This window comes from Oncorhynchus mykiss, chromosome 10 (assembly GCF_057628025.1).
Source record: "Oncorhynchus mykiss isolate SJ-2025 chromosome 10, ASM5762802v1, whole genome shotgun sequence".
NCBI lineage: Eukaryota > Metazoa > Chordata > Actinopteri > Salmoniformes > Salmonidae > Oncorhynchus > Oncorhynchus mykiss.
In genome coordinates, this window is record NC_143031.1 from 13,621,474 (window position 1) to 13,642,090 (window position 20,617).

At 43.0% G+C, this 20,617-nt stretch overlaps 1 protein-coding gene across 1 annotated transcript in view; it reads left to right on the plus strand.

Annotated features, from left to right (window-relative positions):
* Positions 1-5,135: 5,135 nt before the first annotated feature.
* Positions 5,136-20,617, plus strand: part of sh3pxd2b (SH3 and PX domains 2B) — a 112,199-nt gene continuing 96,717 nt past the window's right edge. The window contains exon 1 of the mRNA XM_090185860.1: positions 5,136-5,265. The gene's annotated coding sequence lies outside the window, so the exon portion shown is untranslated. The remainder of the gene's footprint in view (positions 5,266-20,617) is intronic.

A 20,617-nucleotide genomic window follows, 5' to 3' on the forward strand; every position in this document is an offset into this window, starting at 1 on the left:
AGTCAAAGATCACAATTGTGTGCTCAGCCCTCTTCTGTACTCCCTGTTCACCCACGACTGTGACTCAAACTCAATCATCAAGGTTGCAGACGACACAATTGTAGAGGGCTTTGATCACCAACAATGACGAGACAGCCTTCAGGGAGGAGGTGAAGGCACTCGGAGTGTGGTGTCAGGAAAACACTTTCACTCAATGTCAACAAAACAAAGCGATGATCGTGGACTTCAGGAAACAGCAGAGGGAGCACCCCCCTATCCACATCGAAGGGACAGCAGTGGAGAAGGTGGAAAGTTTTAAGTTCCTGGTCTACATGTCACAGACAAACTGAAATGGCCCACCCACACAGACAGTGTTGTGAAGAAGGCGCAACAGCGCCTCTTCAACCTCAGGAGGCTTGGGAAGGCCACCAAAAATTCTACAATTCAGAAATTTCCATCCCCAATTACAACATTTTCCGTCAAGAAAGAACTGCTAAGGGGGCGGAGTTGCAATCTACTGCAGAGATCTGTCACACTATCCAGGTCTATGTCCAAACAGTTCGAGCTTCTACTTTTAAAAACCCATCTCTCAAGAAATAAGTCCCTCACTGTTGCTGCTTGTTATAGACCCCCTCAGCTCCCAGCTGTTCCCTGGACACCATATGTGAATTGATTGCCCCCCAAATATCGTCAGAATTCGTACTGTTAGGTGACCTAAACTGGGATATGCTTAACACACTGGCCGTCCTACAATCTAAGCTAGATGCCCTCAATCTCACACAAATGATCAATGAACCTACCAGGTACAACCCCAAATATGTAAACATAGGCACCCTCATAGATATCATCCTGACCAACTTGCCCTCCAAATACACCTCTGCTGTTTTCAACCAGGACCTCAGCGATCACTGCCTCATTGCCTGCATCTGTTATGGGTCCACGGTCAAACGACCACCCCTCATCACTGTCAAACGCTCCCTAAAACACTTCTTTGAGCAGACCTTTCTAATCGACCTGGCTATCGATATCAACCTCATCCCATCGGTAGAGGACACCTGGTTGTTCTTTAAAAGTGCTTTCCTCACCATCTTAAATAAGCATGCCCCCTTCAAAAAATGTAGAACTAAGAACAGATATATCCTTTGGTTTACTCCAGACAAAACATCCTGTGGCATACTGCACTAGCATCGAATAGTCCCCGTGATATGCAACTTTTCAGGGAAGTCAGGAACCAATATGCACAGTCAGTTAGGATAGCAAAGGCTAGCTTTTTCAAACAGAAATTTGCATCCTGCAGGACTAATTCCAAAATGTTTTGAGACACTGTAAAGTCCATGGAGAATAAGAGCACCTCCTCCAGGCTGCCCACTGCACTGAGGCTAGGAAACACTGTCACCACCGATGAATCCACGATAATTGAGAATTTCAATAAGCATTTCTCTACGGCTGGCCATGCTTTCCACCTGGCTACCCTTACCCCGGCCAACAGCTCTGCACCCCCTGCAGCAACTGGCCCAAACCCCTTCCGCTTCTCCTTCACCCAAATCCAGACAGCTGATGTTCTGATAGAGCTGCAAAGTCTGGAACCCTACAAATCAGCTGGGTTAGACAATCTGGACCCTCTCTTCCTAAAATTATCCACCGCTATTGTTACAACCCCTATTACTGGTCTGTTCAACCTCTCTTTCGTATCGTCTGAGATTCCTAAAGATTGGAAAGTGGCCGCAGTCATCCCCCTGTTCAAAGGGGGAGACACTCTTTGATACAAACTTTTACAGACCTATATCCATCCTGCCCTGCCTTTTTTAAAGTCTTCGAAAGCCAAGTGAACAAACATATCACAGACCATTTTGAATCCTACCGTACCTTCTCCACTATGCAATCCGGTTTCCCAGCTGGTCACGTGTGCACCTCAGCCACGCTCAAGGTACTAAACAATATCATATCCACCATTGATAAAAGACAGTACTGTGCAGCTGTCTTCATTGACCTGGCCAAGGCTTTCGACCAAGGCTTTCGACTGTCAATAACCGTATTCTAATCGGCAGACTCAACAGCCTTGGTTTCTCTAATGACTCCCTCGCCTGGTTCACTAACTACTTCTCAGATGGAGTTCAATGTGTCAAATCGGAGGGCTTATTGTCCAGACCTCTGGCAGTCACTATGGGGGTGCCACAGGGTTCAATTCTCAGGCCGACTCTTTTCTCTGTATATATCAATGATGTCGCTCTAGCTGCTGGTGATTCCCTGATCCACATCTACGCAGACGGCACCATTCTGTATACATCTGACCCTTCTTTGGACACTGTGTTAACAAACCTCCAAACGAGCTTCAATGCCATACAACACTCCTTCCGTGGCTTCCAACTGCTCTTAAATGCTAGTAAAATGAAATGCATTCTCTTCAACCTATCGCTGCCCGCACCCACCCGCCTAACTTGCATCACTACTCTGGACAGTTCTGACTTTGAATATGTGGACAACTCTAAATACTTAAACTCTCCTTCCAGAATCATATTAAGCATCATATTAAGCATCTCCAATCCAAAATTACATCTAGAATTGGCTTCCTATTTCACAAGAAAGCCTCCTTCACTTATGCTGCCAAACATACCCTCGTAAAACTTACTGTCCTACCAATCCTTGACTTCGGAGGTGTCATTTACAAAATACTCTCTACTCAACAAATTGGATGCAGTCTATCACAGTGCTATCTGTTCTGTCACCAAAGCTCCATATAATACCCACCACTGCGATCTGTATGCTCTTGTTGGCTGGCCCTCGTTGGCTGGCCCTCGCATATTCGTCTCCTAACCCACTGGCTCCAGGTCATCTATAAGTCTTTGCTTGGTAAAGCTCCGCCTTATCTCAGCTCATTGGTCACCATAGCAACACCCAGCATAGCACGCGCTCCAGCAGGTATATTTCACTGGTCATCCACAAAGCCAACACCTCAGTTGGCCGCCTTTCCTTTTAAATTTTTAAAAATGTATTTCACCTTTATTTAACCAGATAGGCTAGTTGAGAACAAGTTCTCATTTGCAACTGAGACCTGGCCAAGATAAAGCAAAGCAGTGTGACACAGACAACAACACAGAGTTACACATGGAGTAAACAATAAACAAGCCAATAACACAAACAAGTCAATGACACAGTAGAAAAAAGAAGTATGTGCAGTGTGTGCAAAAGGCATGAGGAGGTACCTGCACCGCCCTCAACCGCAAGGCTCTCCAGAGGGTGGTGCGGTCTGCAAAACGCATCACCAGGGCCAAACTACCTGCCCTCCATGACACCTACAGCACCCGATGTCACAGGAAGGCCAAAAAGATAATCAAGGACAACAACCACCCGAGCCACTGCCTGTTCACACCGTTATCATTCAGAAGGTCTATAAAATTTGATTTGATTTGAAGGCGAGGTCAGTACAGGTGCATCAAAACTGGGACTGAGAGATTGAAAAACAGCTTCTATCTCAAGGCCATCAGACTGCTAAACATCAATCACTAACTCAGAGAGGCTGCTGCCTACATTGAGACTTAATCACTGGACACTTTAATTCATGGATCACTAGTCACTTTGAACAATGCCACTTTAAATAATGCCACTTTAATAATGTTTACATATCTTACATTACTCATATTACATGTATATACTGTATTTTATACCATCTATTGCACCTTGCCTATGCCGCTCGGCCATCGCTCATTCATATTCTTATATGTACATACTCTCATTCACCCCTTTAGATTTGTGTGTATAAGGTAGATTTTGGGGAATTGTTAGATATTACTGCACTGTCAGAACTAGAAGCACAAGCATTTTGCTACACTCGCATTAACATCTGCTAACCATGTGTATGTGACCAATACAATTTGATTTGATTTGATATTGATCAGGGATATTGACAGAGATTTTAACAGGGATATTAACAACGGATATGTATAAGTGATATTGACATGACATGTTTTGAATGTCTGGTGACGTCCCTGGCAGTCACTATCATCATGGGTACTTTTAATTATTTCATTTTTTTCTAGTTTTTACAGCATTCAACCCAAATAATCTGAATTGAAAACCGTTATTCTTTTTTATAATCAAAACCGAAACAATCTCAAAAAGCACTAATCGCTCAGCACTACTACACAGGGACTGTGGAAGACTGCTCACAGTGCTACATGATTTTGAAAGTGGCATGCATTAATCACATAGAAAGTTGTCCCTGTATTTATGCAGTTAACGACATCATTAAAATGGTATAAGAACAGTGCCAACCCGGCTAGCACATTTGATTCCTAGGAAGTTGTGGAAACGTATGTTTTCGGTTTCCCACTGGTTCTGGGAATGACGCCATAAGTTTCCTGAGAACGGAAGTGAACATTTCGCCTGTTCTGGGAAAGTTCATATTTATGTTATTGACAGGGATATTGATCAGGGATATTGACAGTGTCATGACGTTGGCCTGTTGGGGGAGGTTTATGACCCCCATAAATACCTTTTCTCTCTTTTCCCTTTTCTTTTCCCTTTTCTCTCTCTACTTTATAGTTGACTCTTGGAAAGCCTTTGTTAAAACCTGTTATGGATGATGCGAATTTTCGCAGCTTTTTGTTAAAAATCGCGCAACATTTCAAAGTCCTGTTACTCATGCCAGGAATATAGTATATGCATATGATAAGTATGTGTGGATAGAAAACACTCTGAAGTTTCTAAAACTGGTTAAATTGGGTATGTGGCTATAACAGAACGTGTTTAGGAGTAAAAATCCCTGGTAAAACTGTTTACCAAAAACAAAAACAAAATATTCGTCCGCCATTCAATGAATTGTTTAAGACGAGAGAAAATATATGCGAACCCCCTGTAAACGCCTACAGCTTCCACACGGTGTCGCCATTGCTATCAATATCAGAATCCTTGGTTACAACACGAATAGACCCCTCCTTTCTTGCAGCGCATCACAGGATGTTGTGAAACTGAAAAAATGGACGATGATTTCCAGACTTGCTGCTATCGAATACAGATCGCCCCGTGATCAATTTGATACATCATTAACGTTTATTAATACCTAAAGTTGGTTTAGAAAAGTCGTTTGAAGTGATTTGTAAAAGTTTATAGGCGACTTTTGTAATTTTAAAAAGTGACGTTGCGTCTTGTAAATGGACTTTTCTCAGCATCAGACTGGTCTTCAGCAAATGACATTTTGGGTATACAATGACGGATTTAATCGGGAAAAAGACCCAATTGTGATGTTTATGGGACATATAGGAGTGCCAACAAAGAAGCTCGTCCAAGGTAATGAATGTTTTATATTTTATTTCTGCGTTTTGGGTAGCGCCGGCTACCGCAAAATCTGTTGTTTACGTGTCGTGCTGGTATTTTGGGGGGTGCATGCTATCAGATAATAGCTTCTCATGCTTTCGCCGAAAAGCATTTTACAAATCTGACTTGGTGGCTAGATTCACAACGAGTGTAGCTTTAATTCAGTACCTTGCATGTGTATTTTTATGAAAGTTTGAGCTTTATCGAGTACTTTACTCAAGTACTATAGGTGGCGCTCTGAAATGTCCGCTGAGCTATCCCTGTGCAGGGACCACCTCCATAAGAAGTTTTTAACATAGAGTCTGGTAACATCAAAAGGTGGGAAACGGAACCATATTTCGGTAATCCAACCAGTTGAAAATATGCATTGGTACTTAATGAATATGATGTCAGATCAGTTGTTTTCTGAGACATTACTACTAATGATAGTATGACATAAGCTGTATCTTGGAAAATCTACACATTCTAGGTACCAGATTCACATGGAATTGTTGTGCAATTTAAATGTTTAAATATGAAACTATTTGTGAAAAGATTTAATGTAATTTTAGCTTCTTAATGAGAGAACGGTTTGTCATAGAGTAAACTCTGCTCACTAAGAAGCCCCGCCAAGTGAACAGACACTGGTTGTAAACTATGAAACACGCCCTTCACTTCACCACGATATAAGCCCGTTAACAAAAATCCAACTTTGTGTTCCGAGGACGAGAGGACGACGGTTGAAAAGGCTAAGATAAGAACCTAACGAAATTACCATTGAATTTCAACGTGAAGATGACAATCAACACACTGAAAGGATGAATTACGACTATACCAGAAAGAATATAGCATGAGCTTAAAGTATGGAAACTTGGTATAAACTTTGAACTCTTATTCACTAAAGAAGTGATACCTCCTAGCCGATTGAGTTAGCCACAGCAACTGTAAACGTGGGCTAGGAGAGGACAGACATTCTACCACGCTCCAGTTCACCACTAGACATTCTTCAGAGGACAAGAGATCCATGTTGGACAACCCAGCCTTCTATCTACGACCAACCTACCGAAGCGCAGTTCAGAGTAAATATTTATTGCATTTTCCTTTTCCAAATGGGCAGTTATTTAGAATGCATAAGATTCTGAATTTACGATAGCATAGCTTTCCCCTTTGTTCTTCAGTCCTCCCGCGCTTTCATTCAAGCCCAACCCCCTCTCTTTGTTTAACCAGCCGTCATAACGGTTCCGTCCACCAGCGATGTTTTTCATGTATGACCCATCCTGTGTATGTGTAATTCTGTGTGATTGTTTAGGTATTTAATAAATAAATAAATAAACCAAATGTTGTATTGCTGATTCAACTTGTTAGCCAGGGTTCATGAAGATAACCAAGAATTTACAACTTTCCGATGAGACTGAATAAGGTGACGATTAAATATTGACTGCTATTGAGGTAAAAGATTACCAGGTCCTTAAGAGTTTATTCGGAAAGTAACAGCTCTATAAACATGAAAGGGATATTGACAGGGATATTGACAGATGTATTGATTATGGATTTTGATCAGGGATATTGACAGAGATATTTGTCAGAGATATTGACAAATATAGACAGGGATGTTGATCAGGGATATTGACAGAGATATTGACAGATTTATTGATTATGGATTTTGATCAGGGATATTGACAGAGATATTTATCAGAGATATAGGGATATTGATCAGGGATATTGACAGGGATATTGATTAAGGATGTTGACAGAAATATTGATCATGGACTTTACAGGGATGATGATCAGGGATATTGAAAGATATAATGACAGGGATATTGATAAGGAATATTGATCAGGGATATTGATCAGGGATATTGATCAGATAAATTGACAGAGATATTGATCAGGGATATTGACTGGGATATTGATAGAGATATTGATCAGGGATATTGACAGAGATTTTGATCAGCGATATTGACGTTGAAAGAGATATTGATCATGGATTCTGATCGGGAATATTGATTAAGGATGTTGACAGAAATATTGATCAGGGACTTTACAGGGATGTTGATCAGGGATATTAATCAGGGATATTGATCAGGGATATTGACAGAGATATTGATCAGGGATATTGAAAGATATAATGACAGGGATATTGATCTGGGATATTGATAAGGAATATTGATCAGGGATATTGATCAGGGATATTGATAGAGATATTGATCAGGGATATTGACAGAGATTTTGATCAGCGATATTGACAGAGATATTGATCAGGGATAATGACAAGGACATTGATTAGGGATATTGATCAGGGATATTGATCAGGGATATTGATGGGATATTGATAAGGAATATTGGTCAGGGATATTGATCAGGGATATTGACAGAGAAATTGATCAGGGATATGGACAAAGACATTGATCAGAGATGTTGACAGAGATATTGACAGGGATGTTGACAGAGATATTAATCAGGGATATTAATCATGGATATTGACAGGGTTATTTACAGGGAAATTGATCAGGGATATTGACAGGAAAATTGAACAGGGATATTGACAGAGATATTGATCAGGGATGTTGACAGAGATATTGACAGGGAAATTGATCAGGGATATTGACAGATATTGACAGGGATCTTGACAGGGATCTTGACAGAAACATTTTTCAGGGATGTTGGTCGGGGATTTTGATCTGGGATATTGACAGAGATAGTGACATGAATATTGACAGAAATACTGACAGAGATATTGACAGGGGTATTGACAGGGATATTGATCAGGCCTATTGACATTGATATTGATCAGGGATATTGACAGCTATATCGACAGTGATTTTGCCAGAGATGTAGAGAGAGATATTGACAAAAATATTAACAGGGATATTGACACAGATATTGACATGGATATTGACAGGGTTATTGACAGAGATATTGACAGAGATAATGGCAGGGATTGACATTAGTGGTGTGAAAGTACAATAGCCGGCACATTTCCAGAAAGTATGTACGATGTACACAACAAAAATGTCTCTATTATATTGTGTAGTCTCCTCTGTCTGCTCAGCACATTTGTCCTGAACTCAGGCATGTATAGAACATACATTCATCATCTACACGTCTGCTTCCAGGCCCAATTACAGCAGAAAGTTCAGCTGGGAAAGAAGGTCACGTGACCAAGGTCAACATCAGCAGCACATTCTACCGCAATCAGCAGCATGTCCAAATGTGTCATGATAATAATAATACCATTATTAGTGTACAGCTAAATGTCATAATTAAATGCAAAACTGACAACGAACATATTCATCTGAAAATGTTTAAGAAACCCCACATCACTTCATAAGGGATAATAATGATTTGAAGGGGTCCTTGGATGGAGGAGATGAGGGGCAGGTTTATTACATGGACATTTAACATATTGATCTGACTGGGCAACCCCTTAATCATTAGGCTCACAGAAACAGACATGTAGTGAAGCTAGCAGTTTCATCTCTGGCTCTCTTGTTCCATTGTGGAATTGTCCTTGGGTTGTCATCTCATTCCGGAAGACTTTGCTCCCCCAGCGATGGAAACAAATTGAGATGGATTCATTTAGGAAAAATTTATACTTGATTAAAATATTTTTTTAATGGAAAAAAAAGAAGCTCGACAACCATTCTTGTTCCAGTGCTAATAAGGTACATGAAAGTACAGCAAAACCTTGTCCTTCAAGCAGCCCCAAAAATAACAATAGATTCACCTAAAAATGTGTATATGAAATGTTCTGCCTTCTGACTCCACCATGTTCATGCTGACCTTAATCTCAGCTCATATTCTCTCTGTCTGCTCTCTTCATTATTTGTCTTGCACCATTTGTCACTGGGGGATTTCTGTAAAAAATATCACATGTGCAAAGGAGCTTTGATGAGCATAAAATAACAAATGTATCTGTGAGCGTTTTAATTACTGTAATGTTTAGGCTAAGTGTTTGTTAACCCACATTACAAAATACTATGGTATACTCTGGTATGAATACTATAGTATTCACTGTAGTGTTTTTGCAGAATTTACTGTTAGTCTGTAGTTTTTACTGTAGTATTTGCTGTAGTATATTGTAGCATACTGTAGTATTTACAGTTAATTATAGTATAAATACTGTAGTAAAAGAGAACTGTAGTATATACTATAGTAATTCAAATAGTGTTTTTGATGATTGTAGTATACTGTAGTATTTACTGTTGTGTTTTTATTGTATTATGTTTGGCATAGAAGTGGAGGAAACCTACTGGAGAAATAATACAATGGCTCATTTTCCTAACCTGTAGACAGACAGGACTGGGTTCTGAACGGATATTTCAAAGATTCTGCTCCAGTAGTGGTGTGTCACTGGGGAAGCCAAGCAAGAAAAAAATGTCATAATCTATTATAACCTATTTTTTTGCGTTGTTTGCTCTACAACCTGTTAGTTCATATGCCTTGCAACCATGATATATAAGCCTAAGGCAGAGACAATAAGAAGCCACAGTGGCAAAATAAATTCTACCAAACCTTTGTTTCATCACAAAACCGGAGAGCATCCTCTGTCCGTTGAAGTCCACAAAGCATATTGCATGTAACGAACAGTTACCCTACATGACCTACAGCATGGTCAAGGAAGTTAATGTTTCCGGCATTTTCTGACTACTAAACAACTATTGAAAAAGAACCACAGAGAGTTACCGCAAGTCACAAAGAAAACAGAAGCTGCCTTCACTATTCCAGCACCATTTCAACTTCAACATTTCAAGAAAATCAAATCACCTCTGCTTCGCTTAATACAGTGACAACCAAAATATACCAAAAACGATTTAGTCCAACCAACGTAAGCTAAATATGATGTGGCTGTCCATGGTTCTGATGTGTGTGTGTGTGTGTGTGTGTGTGTGTGTGTGTGTGTGTGTGTGTGTGTGTGTGTGTGTGTGTGTGTGTGTGTGTGCGTGCGTGCGTGCGTGTACATTATACGATGTACACAACAAAAATTTCTCTATTATATTGTGTAGTCTCCTCTGTCTGCTCAGCACATTTGTCCTGAACTCAGACATGTATAGAACATACATTCATCATCTACACGTCTGCTTCCAGGCCCAATTTCCTTGCAGTCAATGCTACGGGCAGCAATGACGTCATACTCTTTATGACCAGACAGTATCAAATCAAATCTATTTATAAAGCCCTTCTTACATCAGCTGATATCTCAAAGTGCTGTACAGAAACCCATCCTAAAACCCCAAACAGCAAGCAATGCAGGTGTAGAAGCACGATGGCTAGGAAAAACTCAGTAGAAAGGAGAGGAAGAAACCTAGAGAGGAACCAGGCTATGAGGGGTGGCCAGAGATTATAACAGAACATGGCCAAGATGTTCAAATGTTCATAGATGACCAGCAGGGTCAAATAATAATAATCACAGTGGTTGTCGAGGGTGCAACAGGTCAGCATCTCAAGAGTAATTGTCAGTTGGCTTTTCATAGCCGATCATTCAGAGTATCTCTACCGCTCCTGCTGTCTCTAGAGAGTTGAAAACAGCAGGTCTGGGACAGGTAACACGTCCGGTGAACAGGTTAGGGCTCCATAGCCACAGGCACAACAGTTGAAACTGGAGCAGCAGCACAGCCAGGTGGGCTGGGGACAGCAAGGAGTCATCATGCCAGGTAGTACTGAGGAATGGTCCTAGGGCTCAGGTACTCCGAGAGAGAGAGAAAGAAAGAATTAGAGCGTACTTAAATTCACACAGGACAGCGGATAAGACAGGAGAAATACTCCAGATATAACAGACTGACCCTAGCCCCCCGACACATAAATTATTGCAGCATAAATACTGGAGGCTGAGATAGGAGGGGTCGGGAGACACTGTGGCCTCGTCCGACGATACCCCCGAACAGGGTCAAACAGGCAGGACATAGCCCCACCCACTTTGCCAAAGCACAGCCCCCACACCACTAGAGGGATATCTTCAACCACCAACTTCCCATCCTGGGACAAGGCCGAGTATAGCCCACAAAGATCTCCGCCACGGAACAACAAGGGGGAGCGCCAACCCAGAAAGGAAGATCACGTCAGTGACTCAATCCACTCAAGTGACGCATCCCTCCTAGGGACGGCATGGAAGAGCACCAGTAAGCCAGTGACTCAACCCCTGTAATAGGGTTAGAGGCAGAGAATCCCAGTGGAGAGAGGGGAACTGGCCAGGTGGTTCGTTGCTCCAGTGCCGTTCTGTTCACCTTCACACTCCTGGGCCAGACTACACTTAATCATAGGACCTACTGAAGAGATGAGTCTTCAATAAAGACTTACAAGTTGAGGCCGAGTCTGCGTCTCTCACATGGGTAGGCAGACCATTCCATAAAAATTGAGCTCTATAGGAGAAAGCCCTGCTTCCAGCTGTTTGCTTAGAAATTCTAGGGACAGTTAGGAGGCCTGTGTCTTGTGACCGTAGCGTACATGTAGGTATGTACGGTAGGACCAAATCGTAAAGATAGGTAGGAGCAAGACCATGTAATGCTTTGTAGGTTAGCAGTAAAACCTTGAAATCAGCCCTTGCGTTAACAGGAAGCCAGTGTAGAGAGGCTAGTACTAGAGTAATATGATCAACGTTTTAGGTTCTAGTCAAGATTCTAGCAGCCGTGTTAGGCACTAACTGAAGTTTATTTTGTGCTTTATCGGGGTAGACGGAAAGTAGAGCATTGCAGTAGTCTAACCTAGAAGTGACAAAAGAATGGATACATTTTTCTGCATCATTTTTGGACAGAAACTTTCAGATTTTTGCAATGTTACGTAGATGGAAAAAAGCTGTCCTTGAAACAGTCTTGATATGTTTGTCAAAAGAGAGATCAGGGTCCTTCACAGTTTTATTTCAGACGACTGTACAACCATCAATATTAATTGTCAGATTCAACAGAAGATCTCTTTGTTTCTTGGGACCTAGAACAAGCATCTCTGTTTTGTCCGAGTTTAAAGTAGAACATTTGCAGCCATCCACTTCCTTATGTCTGAAACACAGGCTTCCAGCGAGGGCAATGTTGGGGCTTCAGCATGTTTCATCGAAATGTACAGCTGTGTGTCACCTGCATAGCAGTGAAAGTTATTAACATTATGTATAGTACAGTATCAGACAGATTGCCTACAGGGAGAGCTGGGATGCTGTTTCGCTCACTCGTGAGGGGGTGCTGTTTTGCTCACTTAGTGAGGTCGGGCACTGATGTTGGGCGTTTATGCGTGGCTCGCAGTCGGCATTCCAGTTCATCCCACAAGAACAGCACTTAGAGTTGACCGGGGCAACTGTAAGTGCAGCCCTAGCAGGGCAGAAATTTGACAAACTGACTTGTTGGAAATGTGGCATCCCATGATGGTGCCGCGTTGAAAGTCACTGAGCTCTTCAGTAAAGCCCTTCTACTGCCAATGTTTGTTTATGGAGATTGCATGGCTGTGTGCTCAATTTTATACACCTGTCAGCAATGGGTGTGGATGAAATAACCGAATCCACTAATTTTAAGGCATGTAGTGTATTTGTTAAATGCATTGTTAGAGTCTCAATCCACTGCATCTGCGAATGTCGCACTTCCACATCTGCGGTGAAGGCCAACAAACTATTATGATCCCTCTATGGAAAGATGAGACTCTCACAAACACAATGGTGTTCTCCGTTTGGGACTCATCTGAAGTCGGTACAGCCGATCTGCCCACAAGACCCGTCTGAAGATCCCCCGGTACCAGCTAAAAAAATGTATGGAAGTATATATAAGGGGACTGTTCAGTGCCAAAAATAAAGCATCCAGTTTTGACCTACTACAGTAGCTGTGTTGAGAAGATTTGAATCCTAAGCAGCCTGCCTACACAAGTACAAACCCAACATAGCTACTGTAGTAGGTCAAAGCTGTGTGCTGGAAAACCTTGGTAGAGCATGGGTGGAATATGCATTGTGGAGCTCATGTGAATTTCCCTTATTTTCCCGGCTTCAGACCAACGCCTATTCTCACCGTAAACATATTTTTTTGTTTTTTGTTTTTAATTCTATAGTAAGTACTGTAGTATTTTATAGTAAACTGTAGTATTTTTATGTGGGAATTAAATGCAAGGTAAGTATCATGAGTCAGACTAAGACCTCTGTAATAAGCTTTTGTGTGTGTTCGGCCCATTGTAAAGCATTTACAGCACTTCAGGCCTTCTTGACTTGAAAAATATATACAGTACATAACAAGGTGATTCTCAGAATATCTTGGTTGGTGTTTAAGAACCTCTAGGCTTGATGGTATATCCACATTGCCCCTATTCACCAATAAAACATTAAGACTTAATTCCTGGGCAATGACAAAGTTGTGTGTTTCGGGACTATTCTCCAAATGTCTATTCAAGTGGATTTGGAGTGCAGGGGGTAGAGAAATGCAGTGATCTAAGGTGATATTCTTGACGCCAGCCAGGGACAAACTCTATCCCCCAAAAAGTGTTTATATTACCTGATCAAATCAAATTTATTTATAAAGCCTTTCGTACATCAGCTGATATCTCAAAGTGCTGTACAGAAACACAGCCTAAAACCCCAAACAGCAAGCAATGCAGGTGTGGAAGCACAGTGGCTAGGAAAAACTCCCTAGAAAGGCCAAAACCTAGGAAGAAACCTAGAGAGGAACCAGGCTATGTGGGGTGGCCAGTCCTCTTCTGGCTGTGCCGGGTGGAGATTATAACAGAACATGGCCAAGATGTTCAAATGTTCATAAATGACCAGCATGGTCAAATAATAATAATCACAGGCAGAACAGTTGAAACTGGAGCAGCAGCACGGCCAGGTGGACTGGGGACAGCAAGGAGTCATCATGCCAGGTAGTCCTGAGACATGGTCCTAGGGCTCAGGTCCTCCAAGAGAGAGAAAGAAAGAGAGAAAGAGAATTAGAGAGAGTATACTTAAATTCACATAGGACACCAGATAGGACATTAGAAGTACTCCAGATATAACAAACTGACCCTAGCCCCCCCCGACACATAAACTACTGCAGCATAAATCCTGGAGGCTGAGACAGGAGGGGTCAGGAGACACTATGGCCCCATCCGATGACACTCCCGGACAGGGCCAAACAGGAAGGATATAACCTCACCCACTTTGCCAAAGCACAGCCCAAACACCACTATATTTATTACCTGCTGTCTCCCTCACCCACTCCCCCCTCCCTCAGCCACTCCCCCCTCCCTCACACACTCACCCTCCCTAACCTATTCCCCCCTCACTCCGCCATCCACCCTCCCTCACCCATTACCCCTCCCCCTTCCCTCACCCATTCCCCCCTCCCTCAGCCACCCCCCCCCTCTCAGCCACCCCCCTCCCTCAGCTCACTGTCTATTATTTCACATGATGATACTTACACACTCAATTTACATTGGAAATTGTTCCTCCCTCTCTCTCCCTCTCTCTCCTTGAAAAGCTACTTTATCTTGGTGCAGACGTGCCCATTTCCATACAAATTAAAGGCGGGCACCTGAATCCCAGGTGCTGAGAAACAGCGAGAAAGATATATATATATATATATATATATATATATATATATATATAGAGAGAGAGAGAGAGAGAGAGAGAGAGAGAGAGAGAGAGAGAGAGAGAGAGAGAGAGAGAGAGAGAGAGAGAGAGAGAGAGAGAGAGAGAGAGAGAGAGAGAGAGAGAGAGAGAGAGAGAGAGAGAGAGAGAGAGAGAGAGAGAGAGAGAGAGAGAGAGAGAGTGAGCTCATGGGCTCGTGAGTTTTCAGTTCTTCTGCAAAAAGATAAATGTAGATTAACTTGAATTTATACAGGATACTAACCTCAACATCAAAACCTTCAATCGTATTCAAAATTCTTATTATTACTACCAAGTATTATCAAGAAAAAACTTCTAACAAGCCAAAACCTGCAGAAGGAACACAGTGGAACCTGGAAATACCATCAAACACAAAATGTTCAGTCTGAATCTACTTCTGAAGCCAAAAAGTAAAAGACAATAATCTATAGGTCATTTTGTTACATAAAGCTTAATAAATAACGCTACTAAGCTACCAAGCTGCTAGAACAGAACGTATCTGACTGCAACTTCAATCAGCACTGAAGTGTGAAGTGAGACGTGGAAATTCTTGAGCCTAACAATAGCAGGAGAGGTTCACAGCCCCCCCCCCCCCCCCCTCCCCACTCAGAGCCCTTTGAAGCCCCCATGGATTCTCCTTGGGGAGAGGTCATTACAATACAGTATCCCATGGATATTAAAAATAACACTGCACGGAATAAGTACAAAAAAAAGCTCCTCACGGACAATCCAGGGACATTATTTTCTGACTGCTACGAAGAGGGGAACGTAAGCAACTTAATTTTCCACACAGACCATCCCCTGGCAGGGCACAGTGCTATAAGAGCACACAACCACTATGTCAAAGGAGAGGGTATTGGCCCAGGGTGGAAACTCAGAATACTAAAATTGAAACAACCTCTGTCAACATGTACAGGTCTAGGACAGTCATGGTACAGTCATGCTTCTAACCCTATTACAGGGGCTGAGTCACTGGCTTACTGGTGCTCTTTCATGCCGTCCCTAGTAGGGGTGCGTCACTTGAGTGGGTTGAGTCACTGATGTGATCTTCCTGTCTGGGTTGTGCCGTGGCGGAGATGTTTGTGGGCTATACTCGGCCTTGTCTCAGGATGGTAAGTTGGTGGATGAAGATATCCCTCTAGTGGTGTGGGGGCTGTGCTTTGGCAAAGTGGGTGGGGTTATATCCTTCCTGTTTGGCCCTGTCCGGGGGTATCGTCGGATGGGGCCACAGTGTCTCCTGACCCCTCCTGTCTCAGCCTCCAGTATTTATGCTGCAGTAGTTTATGTGTCGGGGGGCTATGGTCAGTTTGTTACATCTGGAGTACTTCTCCTGTCTTATCCGGTGTCCTGTGTGAATTTAAGTATTCTCTCTAATTCTCTCTTTCTTTCTCTCTCTCGGAGGACCTGAGCCCTAGGACCACGCCTCAGGACTACCTGGCATGATGACTCCTTGCTGTCCCCAGTCCATCTGGCCTTGCTGCTGCTCCAGTTTCAACTGTTCTGCCTGCGGCTATAGAATCCTGACCTGTTCACCGGACGTGCTACATGTCCCAGGCCTATTATTTGACCATGCTGGTCATTTATGAACGTTTGAACATCTTGGCAATGTTCTGTTATAATCTCCACCCGGCACAGCCAGAGGAGGACTGGCCACCCCTCAAAGCCTGGGTCCTCTCTAGGTTTCTTTCTAGGTTTTGCCCTTTCTAGGGAGTTTTTCTTAGCCACTGTGCTTCAACACATGCATTGCTTGCTGTTTGGGGTTTTAGGCTGTGTTTCTGTACAGCACTTTGAGATATCAGCTGATGTACGAAAGGCTTTATAAATACATTTGATTTGATTTGATCATGCAGTTCCAGCAGGACTTTTACGCGATCAAAGAGAGCAGAGCAGGAAAGCTCTCTCTCTGTGACGACTCCCCCATCCTGAGTGAATCTGGTCACGCCTCTTCAAAATGTCCTGCAGACGAGGATAGTGCCCCCCCCCCAGTACTGAACACACCCAGGTCCCCCAACTTCACTGCTCCTCCATCACTGAGAGGGATACGTTCATAGAGCTGGAGAGAGACATGGTGGAGCTCGGAGAGCTAGTCCACACAATCCAGACAAAAAAAACACACAAAACATACCAGCACAACAACCCCCCCCCCCCCCCCCCCAACAAGACCCGTAGGGCAAGAAAGTGGAGATGGACGGCTATCTGAGAGAGCTGGCTGCTTTACGACTGGAGGTGAGAGAATGTAAAGAGGCACACATGGCACTGAAGGAGGAGGTGACAAAGCTGAGGTGTGACAGAGAGCAGGACACTCCCCTGGAGAAGCCAGCAGAACAGCCCACCTTAGATCCGGACCCCAACCTCAACGCCACAATGGGAAAGACAACACAGGACCCACCAAACCAACAGAACCCACCCCCTCCTAACAGCCCCCCTCTCAGCTCCCCTGATAGCTCTCTTGACAACCCCCACACATCCACTGAGGACACACAAAAGCCAGAGATTGTGCTCCTCATTGACTCAAATGGCAAATACATTTAAGAGGAGCAACTTTTTCCCAAACACGAAGTGGCTAAACTCTGGTGCCCAAACACTAGGCATGCCCTGGAGCTGTTGTCAGAGGACAGACTAGGGTCCCACAGCCACATCACAATTCACACAGGCACAAACGACCTGAGGGCCCAGCAGGAAAGGATGGCCACAGCACTCAAGGGAGTTATTGAAAATGCTTCTTCCACTTTCCCAAATGCACAAGTGTTTATCTCCACCCTGCTACCACAAAAGTACTTTCACCCTGGCACCATACAACGGGTGATGCCAGCATTTCACGAGACTGTGCCTCAAAATGTAATGTCTACCTGGCCCACCACTCAACCCTGGACTTGAACAGCCTTTACGACCAGGTCCACCAAACTACCAGATGTGAAACAGGGAAGAGACTCAGGGGGTATGCTAATTTGGTATAGAGCAGACCTAAAGCACTCTATTAAATTAGTCAAAACAGGAACATTTTACATCTGGCTAGAAATGAATAAGGAAATGATCTCAACAGAGAAAAATGTTGTCATGTGTGCTACCTTTATCCCCCCAATAGAATCCCCATACTTTAATGACGACAGGTCCTCCATCCTAGAGAGGGAGATCAACAATTTCCAGGCCCAGGGACATGTACTAGTCTGTGGCGACCTAACTGTCAGAACAGGACAAGAAGCTGACAACCTCAGCACACATGGGGACAAACACCTACCTGGAGGTGACAGCATTCCCATATGCCCCATATGTGAGGGTTAACACACTTAAATGTCTTACTCACATCGGCCATGGAGAAGGAGAGCCCATAGTCCTTGGTAGCAGGCCACGTCGGTGGCACTGTGTTATCGTCAAAGCGAGTGAAGAAGGTGTTTAGCTTGTCCGGTAGCAAGACGTCAGTGTCCATGACATGGCTGGTTTTTCCTTTGTCATCCGTGATTGTCTGTAGACCCTGCTGCATACCTCTCGTGTCAGAGCCATTGAATTGTGACTTCACTTTGTCTCTATACTGACGTTTAGCCTGTTTAATTGCCTTACGGGTGGAATAACTACACACCTTTGTATTCGGCCATATTCCCAGTCACCTTGCCATGGTTAAATGCTGTGGTTTGTGCTTTCAATTTCATGCGAATGCTACCATCTATCCACAGTTTCTGGTTAGGCTAGGTTTTAATAGTCACATTGGGTAAAACATCTACTATTCACTTCCTGATAAACTTAGTCACCATATCAGTGTATTCATCAATGTTATTCTCTGAGGCTACCAGGAACATATCCCAGTCAGAATGATCAAAACAATCTTGAAACGTGGATTCCGATTGGTCAGACTAGCATTGAATAGTCCCAGCTACAATAAATGCAGCCTCAGGATATGTGGTTTCCAGTTTGCATAAAGTCCAGTGAAGTTCTTTCAGGTCTATCGTGGTATCAGCTTGAGGGGGAATATACACGGCTGTGACTACTACCGAAGGTAATACGGTTGGCATTTGATTGTGAGGTATTCTAGGTCGGGTGAACAAAAGAACTTGAGTTCCTGTATGTTATCACAATCACACCATGAGTAGTTAATCATTAAACATACACCCTCTCCCTTCTTCGTCTCAGAGAGATATTTATTCCTGTCTGCGCGATGAACTGAGAATCCAACTAGCTGTACGGATTCAGACAGTATATCCCGAGAGAGCCATGTTTCCGTGAAACAGAGTATGTTAAAATCCCTGATGTCTCTCTGGAAGGAAATCCTCGCCCCTCGCCCATCAACTTTATTATCCAGACTGAACATTAGCGAGTAATATACTCAGAAGAGGTGGGTGGTGTGTGCACCTACTGAGTTGGACTAGAAGTCCACTCCGAATACCTCTTCTCCACCGGCTGAGTTTTGTATCAGCCTCTGGAATCAGTTCAATTGCCATGAGGTGTATGAACAAAGGATCCGATTCGGGAAAGTAGAATTCCTGGTAGTATTGCTGATAATGCTGATACCAGTTACCACTGCTCTGATATCCAAAAGTTCTTCCCAGATGTATGTAATAACACAAAAAAAGTTCTGGGCTAGTAATGTTAAAAAAACGAAATACTGCAAAGTTGCCTAAGAGCTAAAAGCACGGCTGCACTATCTGTCGGCGCCATTTTCACGTATCCATATCCAAGTCCTTATTATGGCAAGAACAGCTCAAATAAGCAAAGGGAAACGGCAGTCCATCATTACTTTATGACATGAAGGTCAGTCAAAACCATCAATCGCTATAATGAAACTGGTTCTCATGAGCACCGCCACAGGAAAGGAAGACCCAAAGTTACCTCTGCTGCAGAGGATAAGATCATAGAGTTACCAGCCTCAGAAATTGCAGCCCAAATAAATGCTTCAAAGAGTTCCAGTAACAGACACATCTCAAGAGCAAATGTTCAGAGACTACGTGAATCAGGCCTTCAAGGTGGAATTGCTGCAAAGAAACCACTACTAAAGAAGACCAATAAGAAGAAGAGACTTGCTTGGGCCAAGAAACATGAGCAATGGACATTAGATAGATGGAAATCCTTAGGTCTGATGATTCAAAATGTGAGATTTTTGGTTCCAACCGCCATGTCTTTGTGAGACACAGAGTAGGTGAACGGATGATCTCTGCATGTGTGGTGGTTCCCAACATGAAGCATGGAGGATGAGGTCTGATGGTGTTGGAGTTTTTTTTGCTGGTAAACTGTCTGTGATTTATTTAGAATTCAAGACACACTTAACCAGCATGGCTACCACAGCATTCTGCAGCGATACGCCATCCCATCTGGTTTGCGCATAGTTTTCAACAGGACAATGATCCAACACACCTCCAGGCTGTTTAAGGGCTATTTGACCAAGAAGGAGAGTGATGGAGTGCTGCATCAGATGACCTGGCCTCCACAATCAGCCGACCTCAACCCATTTGAGATGGTTTGGGATGAGTTGAAGGAAAAACAGACAAGTGCTCAGCCTATGTGGGAACTCCTTCAAGACTGTCGGAAAAGCATTCCAGTTGAAGCTGGTTTAAAGAATGCCAAGAGTGTGCAAAGCTGTCATCAAGGTAAATGTAGATGAAAAATCTCAAATATAAAATGCATTTTTGTTTAACACTTTTTTGGTTACTACATGATTCTATGTGTTATTTCAAGGTGTAGATGTCTTCACTATTATTCTACAATGCAGAAAATAGTCCAAATAGAGAAAAACCCTTGAATGAGTAGGTGTGTCCAAACTTTTGACTGGTACTGTACATGATCAAATACAAATCTTAGAATCAACTATTAAAG